The sequence below is a fragment of the Lissotriton helveticus genome, chromosome 1_2, assembly GCF_964261635.1.
Source record: "Lissotriton helveticus chromosome 1_2, aLisHel1.1, whole genome shotgun sequence".
Lineage (NCBI taxonomy): Eukaryota > Metazoa > Chordata > Amphibia > Caudata > Salamandridae > Lissotriton > Lissotriton helveticus.
The window spans coordinates 183,478,634-183,493,798 of NC_136058.1; the positions used below are offsets into that span (position 1 = coordinate 183,478,634).

A 15,165-nucleotide genomic window follows, 5' to 3' on the forward strand; every position below is an offset into this window, starting at 1 on the left:
TTCCATTTATTAAAAATGTCCTTCAAAAGCAATCTCCTTAGATCCATGAGAGCCGGGCATTCACATAACTGGTGGGGTAACGATTCTTTTTGATACCCGCATAAGCGACAATGAAGATCAGTATAAACGCCTTTCCATGATGGTTGAAGGTCTTTCGAAAGGTGTAGGCCCAACCGATATTCTATATAGCTTTTCTTTAGTATCATATTAAAGTGACTTTCTAAGTATGCCTGTGGTTGCATCCCGGAGTATGAATTAATCACTGTCCACCCATGTCTGCGTTTTTGGATTGCCGATTTATCTTCCAAAAAGGATTTCCTTTTGGCAGCATTGTTTATTGCTTTATCAAAGCTGGCTCTGTCCGGAATGGTATCCCATATTGATTGAATTTCTAACACCTTCAAAGATCTGAACAAATAATCTCCTCTTCAAGTTAAGGTGGGTTGATCTAACTGATTTTCAATTTCTTTCCAACACAGGCTGTCTAGTGTACCTTGTGCTGATAGGCGTATTTTGTGGCATCATTTCACAAAACCACTCATACCCCGAAACTTCTGGTTCCGCAACCCAAATTCCAATCGAACCTGTGTCGGCGAAGCTGAATTTGGGAGGTTAAAAACTGCTTTGTATACCTTTGTTTGGAGGTTGTTTAACAACCCAGCCTCTTTACCACACCAGGTGACCAAAGCGTATGACAGAGTGGGTAACGTCTGTGAAGCCATCACCTTTAAAAGGTGCATGTAATTTGGGCAATCCAATTTTTTGTTTAGTAGCCTTTATGCAAAGATCAAGGAGTGTGTTTTCGCCTTTAGGTCCAATTTATGTTCTTTGTGGGTCGGTCCTCGCCCCAACTTTAGACCCAAATATTTATAAGATGCTTCCTCTTTTATTCATTATCCTTTTGCATACCATTTAAAGTTTGATTTTTTTTTTTTGTGGTCTACTAAGCGTACCACCTTAGATTTCTCCTTGTTCAATTCCAGGCTTTCATGCTCTAGATAAATAACGAGGTTGTTAATCATTCTTTGCAGCCCTATTGGTGTTTGGCTCAGCACCACAATATCATCAGCGTATTGTAGAAACGGGATTGGAGTATTTGCCAGATTTGGAGGATGGCCTTCCCCTGCCTGCATGTGTTTAACCATATCTGCCATGTATAGGTTAAATAAGTTTAGGGCCAAGACGCAGCCTTGTTTTAAACCTTGTTGCGTGTTGATTTCGGCAGTGATACTGCGACCATCTCCCAGTTTGACCCTTGCCTAGGTGTCACTGTACAAGCCTGTTATTGCCTCCTGTATTATCCTCGGCAACCCCCATGATCTTAATTTTTCCCATAATCGATTTGATTCACCCTGTCGAAAGCTGCTTTCAGATCTATAAAGCATGCAAACAGGCTGGTCTTCTTTTTTTCTGCTTTTTCCTTTAGGAGCATCCAAGTTGTCAAATTTGTTAATGTACCTGTCCTTGGCCTGAAACCTGTTTGGAACATAGGAATTATGTTTGTTTCCTCCATCCAATCTTGTAGGTGCATCAGTAAGCATGATCCGTATAGTTTCGCCTCCACGTCGATCAGCGATATCAGCCTATAATTTTCAGGTTCATTATGATCGCCCTGCTTGAAAATGGCGTGTACAATGTTCCCTTTCCTGGATTTGGGCATTTTATTTTGACTGTAAATCTGATTGAAAAGTGGAGTTAAATATTCTACCCAAAAATCAGGTGAATATTTGAAGACTGCATTCGGAAGCCCATTTGGGCCTGCCGCGCCCTCTGTTTTCAGGCGTTTTATTATTCCCTTCAGCTGTTTAATATTTATCAGGATGTCCGGATCTGGTTCTGTGTGTGCTGACGTTTCCTCTGAATAAATAGGTTCTGGCCAGGTTGCATAGTCCTTACAAATATCTTCTTTGGACGGGATATCTTTACCCTGCCATGGCATGGTTGTGTTTCCCAGCAGGTGATCTTTTTTACACACTGTATTTGGAAAGACCTTGTTTTTGGCACATGTTTCACATTCTTTTTTAATGTGACTTTGTTGGTCATGCTCCCTGCCAGTAAACATTTTCTGTACATACTGAATCCAGTCATTTTCTCCAATTCCTGCCTCTTGTCTTAGTTGGTTGCCATTTGTCAGTTTATTGATAGTACCCCAGAATGACCGACCATTTGGGTTTTTACTGGCCAGTAGTAGTTTTGCCCAGATATCTTCTTGGTATAATTTTTTTTGCTTTACCCAGCATTCTCTTATAATTTTTTCGTAGGGCCTTTACTTTCACCAAATGTACTATCTTTCCCTTTTTTCCATAATGGCTTGCCTTCGGAATTCACGTGAGATCTTCCTTTTTTCCTCCCGTAGGGTGAAGTGAAACCATGGCTTCTTCCCAATGTTCATTTTTCCTTTATTCAAATTAGTGGCAGGAAACTTTCTTGTTAAAACGTCATATAGATGTTCCCAAGTCTTTGTGAGGTCTTCTTTGTCTCTCTGTCATACATGTGCTTCTGCCTCCACTCACACTCGTGTTCGTGTTGCTCTCTCACTAGTGTTGTGCCCCCCCCAGACTCTCCACATTGCTCTTTCACCAATGTTCTCTCCCTCATGTTGCTTCTCTCCCTCATGTTGCTTCTTTCCTCAACGTATTTCTTCGCCTTCAGCCCCCTGTGTTGCTTCACCTCCTCTGTAACCCTCTCACGTTAATCTGTTTAATGTTTTTAAGTGCTTTTGGGCTATGTTTTAGAACGCTTTCCAGAACAGTTTCTTTTTTTTACATAATGATCCATCTTTGATCTGTAAACAAAAAAAACCCTGTGTCCTTCTTTAGGTGGGTGCATATGCGTTGATCACATGCATGCACCTACAAAGTGATGTGGTGTCTGCATTTCTGCGTCTGTTTAGCAGCAGCGATGGTATACATCGTGGCTAAACAAACATAGGCAAAGCCAATAGTTTTAGAGGTGACTTACTGACTTTTCCAATTCTTGTTTTTGTTGAGAGGAGCAAAGGACTAAAGGATAGAACTGAAACTTGCCATATGGAACCCTTTTAATTTTAGAACATTTTATTCCTCGATTGGCACCATAGTATTAAGAGAGCAAAAATGCCTTTTAATTTAAAACTCCGACTTTAACTATAGATAAGGAGTCGCTGTTGTCAAGTTTTAACCTGTTAAAAAAAAAGAAACTTATATACACACACACCTACCTATCTATCTGGAGTGTTATATACTATTGCCTACAGTTGATGAGTGTAGTAGGTCTGTACCTTACTAGAGGGAAACCGTAGGTGTGTCTAGATGCTCCAGCCCTTCCTCAACTTTAGGAATAAATAGCATGTTTCTCTCTGCGAATCTGCATGTATGGTCTATGTCATGTCATTTGTTTCTTGTGGATTAGTTTTAAAACTACTTATTTAAGCATAGCCAGAGCGTAATCTCATTACATAGGTCCATAGTGTAGGAAGTGAAAATTTAAGAGCGGGATTATCATAAGGTACAAAAAGTGCAGACTGTAGAGTTTACTTATGGTCATCGTTTCAGATTTGACATTTGCACTGGTTGCAATAAATATGTAAATTTGTGTTTATTATTACACTTGCTCCAACTAACTTGTTTTATTATGGTGCATTTATTTTCATTGGCATGAAATAAATATATACTTATAATAAAATGTTATTTTAGCATGCAGCTTGGAGGTGCCTGACTCCGTTGGACCTCCTTGACATCAGGGGACAATTCATTCCCTACTGCCCACAGCGTCAGGAGGCTCACCGTTGACTTATAATAAAGTAATGGAAAGAGACTAAAAAAGATATTGAATTGTGAAAAATCTTGGTAGCCCAACCTCAGATATGATGTCACCATGTAGGAGGAGAAAGGGGAAGGAAGCAAGGAAGGAAGACAGTTGTATTGTAACTAGAGTGACTGTCAAGGTGTAGATGCATCTCATTTAGTAGGGAATGGTAAAAGGAATTGGCCCCAGGAAGTTAAGGACATTTGACTCCCAAACTAAAACCAATGTTTGAGTTGAAATCTTTCTGCAACGTTGGTGTATTTAAGTGTAACCAATAGTATCAGTCTATGTTAGTACCAGGACCCCTTTTAAGGCAATCGTGTACTCTAGATATAAAATTAATGATAATAATGTAGTGATGCCCTAAATAACTGCCTCACAACAAATATAACTCAAAATGGAGAAAGCAAGCCTGACACACCCAAGCTGAAAGAACTCAATTTTGTGGAGCTGTTACAATGACAATATGTATTTCCCACAAAAAATCTAATGGTATTTGGGGAAAAACATATAGACTGTATCTCAGGTCCGGTGAGAGAGAATTTTTAAGATGAATAACTTTATACGTTTTCTGGTGGTCTTCCCTCCCATGTCTACCATGACCCAGAATGGTGTCAAAAGGAGACCAGGAAGATGCCAAAAAAGGCAAGTATGACAAAGGTAAGTACAAAATAGAAAAGCTGATGAAGGGAAAGGGTGGTATGAATCTGGCAGCTTAAAAAACAATCAACTGTCATAGAGTGGAGTGGTTAGGTGCGATGGGGTGAGGAGATGCTTACTTAAAAAAAAAAAAGTGGGGGTACGTAGTTGAGGTGGATACAGGGGGACCACCATAAAAACAAGCATTAGGAATGCATTAGGGCTCGGGTTTGTTTGAGTTTGAGATAATGGCATTGTAAATGGCAATGTGTTTTAGGCATGTGTTTTGGAGTGGAAGCATGTGGTGTGTGTTGGAGATATGTGTGTTGTATTGGAATGTTATTAATGGTGGCATGCTGCACTTTTAACGCATTATCTTTAAAAGGTAAAGTGCAGCATAGTGAGATAGGTACAATATTAATTGGTGGGTGCGTTGTCAATTGGTGTGTGCATTGATGTGTGGTGGATGTGTGTGCCTGTAGGAATTGTGCAGTGATGGCTGTTGGTGTGTGTGGTTGGTGGAAGCGTGTATGGACTGCTCACTCTGCATACTCTTACTGATCACCTAGCATACTCTCACTCTGCTCACCTGCCATACTCACACTCTGCTCACCCTGCATAGTCACACTGATCACCCTGCTTACTCACACTCTGCTCACCCTGCATACTCACACTCTGCTCACCCTGCATACTCACTCTCTGCTCACCCTGCATACTCACTCTCTGCTCACCCTGCATACTCACACTCTGCTCACCCTGCATACTCACACTCTGCTCACCCTGCATACTCACACTCTGCTCACCCTGCATACTCACACTGCTCACCCTGCATACTCACACTGCTCACCCTGCATACTCACACTGCTCACCCTGCATACTCACACTGCTCACCCTGCATACTCACACTGCTCACCCTGCATACTCATACTGCTCACCCTGCATACTCATACTGCTCACCCTGCATACTCATACTGCTCACCCTGCATACTCATACTGCTCACCCTGCATACTCATACTGCTCACCCTGCATACTCATACTGCTCACCCTGCATACTCATACTGCTCACCCTGCATACTGAGTGTGCTCACCCTGCATACTGAGTGTGCTCACCCTGCATACTGAGTGTGCTCACCCTGCATACTGAGTGTGCTCACCCTGCATACTGAGTGTGCTCACCCTGCATACTGAGTGTGCTCACCCTGCATACTGAGTGTGCTCACCCTGCATACTGAGTGTGCTCACCCTGCATACTGAGTGTGCTCACCCTGCATACTGAGTGTGCTCACCCTGCATACTGAGTGTGCTCACCCTGCATACTGAGTGTGCTCACCCTGCATACTGAGTGTGCTCACCCTGCATACTGAGTGTGCTCACCCTGCATACTGAGTGTGCTCACCCTGCATACTGAGTGTGCTCACCCTGCATACTGAGTGTGCTCACCCTGCATACTGAGTGTGCTCACCCTGCATACTGAGTGTGCTCCCCCTGCATACTGAGTGTGCTCCCCCTGCATACTGAGCGCGCTCCCCCTGCATACTCTTACTGCTCACCCTGCATACCGACACTCTGCTCACCCTGCATACTCAGGTGAACTCTGCTCAGACTATTAATGTGCACTAAAATGTAAACAAAAAACATTTTAGCTGCAGTAAATTGACAACAAAATAAATATTAAAGAGCACTGCGATACACATATACACTGACAGGGAGAGCTGCGCCACAAAGTTGTTGTGATGCTTGTGCGTGTGTTTCCCACATGCTGTTTTCAGTATTAGACTGCCAGGATAGGCTACTTAATGTTTGTCGAACATTTTAGCTGCAGTGAATTGACAACAAAATAAATATTAAAGAGCACTGCGATACACATATACACTGACAGGGACAGCTGTGCCACAAAGTTGTTGTGATGCTTGTGCATGTGTTTCCCACATGCTGTTTTCAGTATTACACTGCCAGGATAGGCTACTAAATGTTTGTTGAACATTTTAGCTGCAGTAAATGGACAACAAAATAACACTGCGATACACATATACACTGACAGGGAGAGCTGCGCCACAAAGTTGTTGTGATGCTTGTGCATGTGTTTCCCACATGCTGTTTTCAGTATTAGACTGAACTATGTCTATAGATGGTTCTAAGAAAACACTAATGTAAGTCATAAGACAACAAATGTTTCATTTTAAAAACATGTGAAGTTAGTAACTGAAATGCAGAAACAAAACTATATTAACAGAAACAAAAGCTCTCCTGCCCTCATAAAACTCAAGGGAACATCTGTTTCGTCTTAATTACTTCTTATCGCACGACCAAGCCAGCTCTTCAAAGGCCAACACTTACACATGAAAGAATGCAGACGAACGCGCGCCCACCAAACTCACTGCAGACTGGTGAATGCGCCCTGACCATCTGGATTCTATTACCGCGGCACCCTGACAGCTCGTAATTGAAAATGTATTACACTCCCCTGCGCATAACCGCACAGAAAATGCAGGAAGTGCCGAACATAAAATATATATGGTCTATTGCGTCAAGGCTACTACAAACACAGCACCGCGAGGACCAATTACCATGCAGATGGCAAAAATAACTACTGAAAAATCTCGCGCACTGAGGAATTTTTGCTACACTATTCGGAGCCCCGTAACAAAACGGCTCGGAGCTCCGCCCCACTTCTGACAAAGTGGTGACGTAGGCCGAGCCCTAAAAATGGAGGAACATTGGGGGTTAAAGAGTAAAAGCAAACAATCAAAGGGTAATTTAAGAGGGATGGAAGGAGGAACACACCCCTGAACAAAAAATAAAGGAGTTGTAGTAGTTTTCTCTGTAACTCTATGGACATGTTCTCTGCAAGTGCTACCTGTGATGTCATTGTCATAGTGATAGAACCTCTGTGTTTGAATCTCTGGGACCTGGTTGTCAGTTCCTGGAAGCTGTGGAGACATACAGCCAATAAAGTACATGTTCCTGTACCAAGTTGTGAAGAGTGCTTACTTCAAATTGGCGACGAGGACTGTCCCTGTCTCCACCCACGCGTGTGTATGTAGAACCTGCGTGTCAAGTTGCTATAACAAAATACCTCCTATGAAGCGTTATCAAAATTGTGGAAAAAGTCTCTGAAGTTGACAATTTTGTGAAAACATCGAACTAGACTAGAGACTTGTGTCTGGACATAAGCTGTGGACTTTGAGTGAGCAAGTTTTTCTTTCCTCCCTTTTGCTCTACGCTCGTGTGGTCCATAGAAAATTAAATTAAACAAGATATTGGAAAGTTTACCTGTACCTTATCCTTGTACACATCGGAACCTCCTCTGCTTTATCTTGTGGTGTTGTGCACATCTGAATCATCGAGTGCACTTAGCGGCTCCTGGGCACGGTGACAGTTGAATTCTCCGTGCAGAGAGATCTTTCTAAGGGTCTGGAAAGGGAAGAAAATAACAGTGGGGAATTTTTACCAAGAAGCGTGTAATGATGCTCTTTAGGCCATAATATGAATAGTTGTTTATTAAGAGAAGAATAATTAAATACAGGTGAGCGCCAGGGAACAGCTGCTATCCATCTCTGCTGCTGTACAACTGACTCCTCAAAGATGCAAGCACCACATTCTACCTAGCATCATAGCATTCTAACTAACTAAGCACGAGTCTTAAAGGTGTACAACGTAAAAAGGCAACACAACAAAGGGTATTTACTGTCGGTTTTGTCAAAATGGTGAGTGCTATTCAAGGTGCAGAATTAGCTGACAGTAGTTCGAAGCAAAACGGGTTGTGAGGCCAGTTTCTTCAAGTTTGTTTTTCGACAGTTCCACGTACAATCAAACATTTACTCTCTGTACAGACGGAAGACAGAAAAAAATCATTGGGGTTTGTTGTGAGACAAGAATGTTTTACACCATGTTAGATAGCAATTTGTTTCCCACAAGTCTGATGACTATGAAATGATTCTTTTTATCAGACGTTTATCCTGTCCAAACTCTCTGCATCTTATCTCTGCTTGCATTGTACTTACTACTTGTGTGATTGCCTCCGTTGCATCACTGATTCAAAAACCAAAAAGGGAAGTAGCTGATAACACTATGGGGAAATAATAAAGCAGTTCACTTACTGGATTCTCTTTAGCTCCTTGACATCCGGAACCGAGCGCGCTAATCAGCTGCTCAACTGTACTTAATCAATAATGTTACCAGTCCACACTTTATTTTAGCACTCAAGCATTGTGACATAAAATCATACAGGTACCAAATAGGAGAATAAAACAACCTCTAGTTGGGTCCGTGTCAATTATATATTTTACGATATTATGCTGTAATTAGGCCACTATAATGCCAAATGTGTGTAAGAAATACGAGGAATGTTAAAATGTTCATAAAAAAAAATCTATCTCAAGTTTGGATGAGAGAGTAGTTGAGATATAACAGGATGTGATCATCCAATCATTGACATCCGAGCCACTAAGTCAGTTTTTAACAACTTGATTTTTCAGATTACTCGTAGAGCAGCTTTCCACGCTTGTGCGCCAATCTCTTTTGCGTACAGTGGTTAATTCATCTATCAGGTCTGCCTCCAAAACCACGTTTGAAAGTGGCCATCTGGTGAATGTTCTCACAATAGATCTCAAAACCCAAACTGACCTCACATGAAATAACTTTTTGGAATTCCCAATGTCGTTGATTGCTAAAAATTCCGGACTACATAAAGCGAAAAGAAAATTCTCTTCAATGGCTTCCCCATTTATATATTGTCTATGTGCTTAAAATGTGTGATGAAGAACCTGTCCAGAAATGCTGATGAATAAATATTGATTGTATTATTTAGCTATACATGCAGATACGTCAGATAGGTCTTCCTCATTTGGAGTCCTTGACTGATCTGCCAGACCGGTTTCTAAACTTAAACATTCCTACTCATACATTCTGCACGTTCTAACTAATGATGTCACCTTATCATCACATCTTCCCACCTTTACTTTTCTTTTTTTAATTAAAATGTCAACATATGATGTGTTAACACTGTTTGATAATTATTCATGGTTTCTCAAAAACGTATGTGGATCTTCTAAGCATGCCATCATACTCCTCATTGTGTGACTCAATCATTTCATTTGTTCACTTTTGTTGAACCTTAGTATTTGAATTACCATTTGTTTTGTCTACATTTCCTGAATTGAGACTTATCAACGTGTCTGGAACAAATACTTATTTTCTAGCTTAGCCATACATGCAGATAAGTCCGATAGGTCTTCTTCAGTTGCAGTCCTTCACTGATCTGCCAGAGCTATTTCTAAGCATAAGCATTCCTACTCCTCCATTCTAACTAATGCTGTCACATTATCACATCACATCAGGCATGCCAGCATGGTGCTCTCCAGAGAACTGCAAGCGCAACCTGTAAGGTTGTATTATGTTCAGATCATGGCGCAAGTTCTGATTTAAATAAACCACCCCCTAAAAAATGCTACAGCACACTGTTTTTAATAGTTTTTCCGCTTCTTGTGCTTCGTTGGGTTTTTATCTCAGTCACCTAAAAAATGCCCAGGGCACTGCAGTTCCAAAGTAAGAACATTAATTATAAGCTGTTATCTAGGACATAAGCCTTAAAAAGTTGTACAAGTGGCGGTGAGGGGTGCTGAAAAAAGCCTGTAGTCATGTGACCAATCTTTACTACAGTAATAAAGATCAAAGATCCTACAATATTGAGCGTAGTTAAAAAAATATATACTGCTATGTAAATTATAGGAGGCATGGAAAGGGTAGGAGCGAGCAAGGATGATCACACTCGAGCATATGCGTTCCATTATATATGTTGGTACACTACACAGCGATAACATTTTTGACAGTATTAGAAATAACAGTCCTGTGCGTCTGCCTAAATATAATGCAGGGTTGTCCAAGAGTGCTCATTTCTTCTCAGATTTCCAAGTTACCCATTGACAGCATGCACATGCATGTTACATTTCATGAAAATCTAGAATGATTGAGTCATTCTTGGACCTAGGTTTGACACACCTGTACTAATGTGATGAAGCCGTTTAAGCACTTCCTACATGGTTGCCTTTTTTCTAATCACCGCTTGCTAAAGTGTGTGTATGAATTTTCGTCCATAGTTAGGAGATCTGGCTTGTTCCCGCTTTATTCTATCTGACAGCTATTATTGGACCAGATAAGGGATCTGTTCCAGTGTTATTTACCAGGACACAAAGCGGCAGCGTCCGCAGGTTGTTGGCTTTCTTTTGGGCTCAACAGCGTAGAAGCATGGAGGGGCTTTCTTATTTTACAAATCAGCTTGGCACAACCAAAAGGCGAATTTAAAGGGCCATCAGTCATCCTCTTGTTTGAGTATAACCCTGTCGAGGAGCTACTTGGATTCTAGTGCCTTGATGCCAAATGCAATGGAGGGGAAACAAAGACACACCACCTCTTAAGAGAAACTACAATTTGGTGGCAAGCTTTTGACTTTGTCAGTGCCTGTATATAGGTATGGACGTACTGTAAGAATGTCCAATGCATACGTCTTTAGGAGTATTTACACAAATAACCATTTCATTAGTACTTACTATTTTTTAATGCAATTTGTTTATAGCTTCACTCATACCAATGTAGGGACTTTGAGGGTTTTACATAACACACACACGTTGTACGTTGACAATAAACTATTCAAGTGTGTAAATCAGTGTACAGGATCTCAAATAAGACCATGAGAGTTTCAAGGTGTAGCAGTCATGCATTGTTTTTACTTAAGAGTGCATGTCTGGGAGAAACACAAAGGATTAAAAAAACACAACACAGTCCTTGAAGGTTAGAAATGGGGTTTCTGGTTGGCTAGGGTATGCAACACTATACTAAATAGACCTGACTGTTAAGGACACCCTACAGCTTAGCTTATTCAAATCCCGGGGGCAGGATACTCCTCTCTCCACCCAACTGCGGGCTTTTATCATTTGCCATTCGTGTCCAGACCTAAATGTCCCAAAAATCTTATTAAATGTGTTTATTAATCCACCCCATATTGTACACTCCCCCCACCCCCGCCCACTCAAAGGTGTGTACAAAAAATGTGTGAAAGGTGAGAAAGTACCTCACGAAAGCTTCACCAAGGGAGCTGCTGGTAGGTACTTACCAGTTTGACCACGTTTCTCATCATCTGTAACTTTCTTACCTGTGAAAAGAAGAAAACAGTGTCCAATGTAAACCGAAATCGGAGGTGAAAAACAAAATTCGCACAAAAAAGTGCTTGTGTCAAAATAGACGATATGAAAGAGAGAACCCAAGTTTTTCCAAACTAAAATTGAGTTATGACTCGCATACACTTGTTCCTACTTTTATTCAATGTTATGAGCCCGCTCAAGATTAAAAAACGTACTGCATGTTTCAGACCACTTTAGGATAGGCCAACATGTTTCATTGCCATTACACCGTTGCAGCAATGTCATCAGGGCTTGGGTCCAAACTTCACCTCACTGGACTTCCAATTTAAGCCACGGGTGACTGACAAACAAAGAACAGATTAAAAGCACCAACCAGTCAGGACACCCTTCATAGCGTCTACGGACTCCTTTTCAATGATAATATATATAACATAACGGTCATCATTTTTTTTCCATGTGGTAGCCCTTAGAATTCAATCTGGCTTCCCATCATTTAGGGGGTGTCCTTCAATCGTAAGTCCCCCACTGACACAGACCGTTGCCGTCCATATACCTGTAAATACTTGCTCACTCAGGTCCCGCTGTTGGTAAGGGTTAATTTATGCAAGACGCTATCAGCGTTTACATCCATCTCGAGTCCTCATTCCCTCAATATTGATGTTCACTTTCATCTATTTGAAGTCATAAACCTGTGTCGTCCTCCTCGCGCGTACATCTACTTTTGTGTGAATGCGGAGTCACAACACTGGCACCACTTTATAAATACATCAAACCACTCATTTGGATTTCATCGCTTACGGGGTCAGACTTCCGGGCTCTCACAGCCCGTCCAAACTACATGCATACCCTTACCGCATCTTCGCATAGGTTCGGCTTTACCTCCTCCCAGAGCCACTCTAATCTAATCCCGCTGTACTTCAAGAGCTCGACACGGAAATGCATCGCCATGTGACCCAGCTTGTGATCACCTTATAACTGTGTCTCAATCAGCGCCATCTTGGAGTGTTTTTTTCTCCCAAATCTGCAAGCTGGGTTTCCTTAAGAAATGTGGTCTAAAAATGATGGTGTAAATCAGGCAATTCTCCATTTCATGTTTCTAGCACCTTATCAACCAAATGGCATTAAAGTACCCAAGAGGAAACAATAGAATATTCAACCCATGGAAGGGAGATAAAACCGGACGAAAGGCAAAACTCGGGGGCTTTTACATAGTTGCTCCTTAGAGATTGTAATGATTTTCATTTTAATGCTGTCTCTCAATCCAAACTGAATGTTCCAGAGTTATTGTCATGAAGTACACCTTCATGGATAGACAACCACCATTACTGACATCCATATTGCTGCCACTAGATTATTTTTAAAAAAAAGTAGCAGCAAAATCTACTCCATAATTGACTTATTTACTTATTTTGTTCCATTCAATACAATCATTCTGGCCCACTTGATCAGCCTTCTCAGGAAATATCCACAGTGCCTCCTTCCTTGCAAGTTCCCCTTCCACATCGCTTGCTTCACCCATTACCCTCTCCAGCATAGTCCACTTTAATGCTCTAAAGTTATGTTGTTGTTCTTGGAAATGGCGAACCAACCGTGTGGTTAATTTGCGTGCTTTTACTGTACTTAGTTGTTCCTGGATTCGTACTTTAATTGTGCACAAAGTTAAACAAATATTATGTAAACCACATGTGCAAGTTAGTCTGTATATCACATTTGTAGTTGCATGTGCTGAATTTATTGAGGTACCATGTCTTACCATTCAGTAACTGCACACTCTTACTTTTTTCCGTAAGGTCACACACTGAGCAACTACCACATGGGTAATGCCCGGGCGGAATAGTCTAATCTCTAATGCGGTAGACCGTGCGGGTATGGACCAACTTGTCTTTCAAGTTGGATGCTCTCTTAAACACAAATCTGGGTGGTGGCATGCTAAATTCACCTGTAGTTAAGTGAGCCATGCTTTCTGATGGTTTGTCATATTCTAGTTGACAATGGGTCAAAAGTCGTGACTACTGGCAAGCAATCATCATTCTGTCTCGCATTTCTTTACAGTAATGCATCACAGGGGGTATTCAGTGTTCTCTTGCGGGCTCTTTTTACAACCCTCATTGGTTAGGCCCTTTGTTCTAATTTAGTCACAAGGTCCTCTGACTGCTCCATGTACACATCCGTAGACGTGCAGTTCCTGAGGTATCGCAGAAACTGTCCACGGGAAGATTATGCCATAGTGCCCTTGGGTGTAAATAGTGGTAGTGGAGTAATGAGTTTGTCAGTTGGTTTCTGATGGACAGTGGTACAAAGTTTTTTGTCCGCTGCAAAGATATCCAAATCTAGATAAACCACCGCCTGCCTGCTAATTGTCCAGTTAAACTTGAGACACCTGTCCAATTCATTCAGCCATGTCAAAAATTCATGGAGTCTTACCTCTGGCCCAGTCCATATACAAAGCACATCATCAATGTACCTCTTCCAGAGGCAAATACTTCTCTGGAAGGAGTTAGATGTGTGATAGATGTAATTGTCTTCGAATTGCCCAACATAAATACAGGTCCGACTGGGCGCAAAGGATGCCCCCATCGATGTTCCGGACACCTGTAAATACAGCTGGTTCTTATAGCCAAAGTAATTCCTGGTCAATGCCACCTCCACACACTGTAGCACAAAGGATTGTGGTGTATCATAAAACCAGTCTTGAGCCCCAAGAGCGCGCGCTTCTGCTACCAGCTTGGCATCTTGGGGTATGCTGCTATAAAGAGACTCCATATCTATGGTCACCAGAAACAGGTGTACCCGGTCAAACTCTACTTCATCAAAGATGTTTAAAATATCAGTTGTATCCTGGACGTATGAAGGTTGAGTTACAACAGACTCCCTCAAAAAGAAGTCAGCAAACTGCGACAAAGACTCCAGGACGGATTGAATCCCCGAAATTATCGGGCGGGGGCGTTGTGCCTTATTGATTTTCGCCAATTTATAGAATGCTGGTGTCATGGGCTTGGAATTTACCATAAAATTCAGTTACCCTATATGTGATCAATTTCTTTTCTTTAGTCTGTGCAACCATGATGTTAATATGGTCTTTGAGTTCCCCAGATGGATCTCTTGTAAGGGGTTGGTAATTTTCACGAGCCCCCAGTAATCTAAGGACTTCAGTCTCATAATTCCTGGTATTCATCACCACCACACCACCTTTATCGTCTAGTTTTATAGTAATTGCCTCATTGTCCTGTAAGTATTTGATTGCTTGCCAGTCATCTCAACTCATGTTACTGAATGTCTGTCGAGTCTCAGATTGCCCTAGTGTGGTAATGTCTTGGAGCACGCGCTGTTCGAAAACAAGAACTTCAAGTCCCATAGAGGAACCAGGTGGACAAACGTGTAAGGGGTGATGTAAATTTGTTGAAAACAGCGAGGAAGGGTCATGGCTCTTATTCGCAAAAAACTTTTAAAGTTTAATCTTTCGCATCAATTTCTGGAACTCAATCCTAAAGTGAAGTGTCGAGTCGGGGTGTTGGTACGTTACCCAAGCCTTTGTTCAAGACTTGTGATTCACCAGATGTAAGTTCGTGGTCGGATAAATTAACCACTATATCGCTTACA

The 15,165-nt window shown here is 41.6% G+C and overlaps 1 protein-coding gene and 1 long non-coding RNA gene across 3 annotated transcripts in view; one reads left to right on the forward strand and one right to left on the reverse strand.

Moving 5' to 3' along the window:
- Positions 1 to 7,816, reverse strand: part of LOC144799498 (uncharacterized) — a 123,954-nt gene extending 116,138 nt beyond the window's left edge. Inside the window, exon 1 of the long non-coding RNA XR_013603824.1 lies at positions 7,706 to 7,816. This is a non-coding gene — a long non-coding RNA (uncharacterized LOC144799498). The remainder of the gene's footprint in view (positions 1 to 7,705) is intronic.
- The window catches only part of EPS15 (epidermal growth factor receptor pathway substrate 15), an 883,486-nt gene that overhangs the window by 12,648 nt on the left and 855,673 nt on the right, over positions 1 to 15,165 (forward strand). The gene's annotated exons all lie outside the window — the stretch shown is intronic.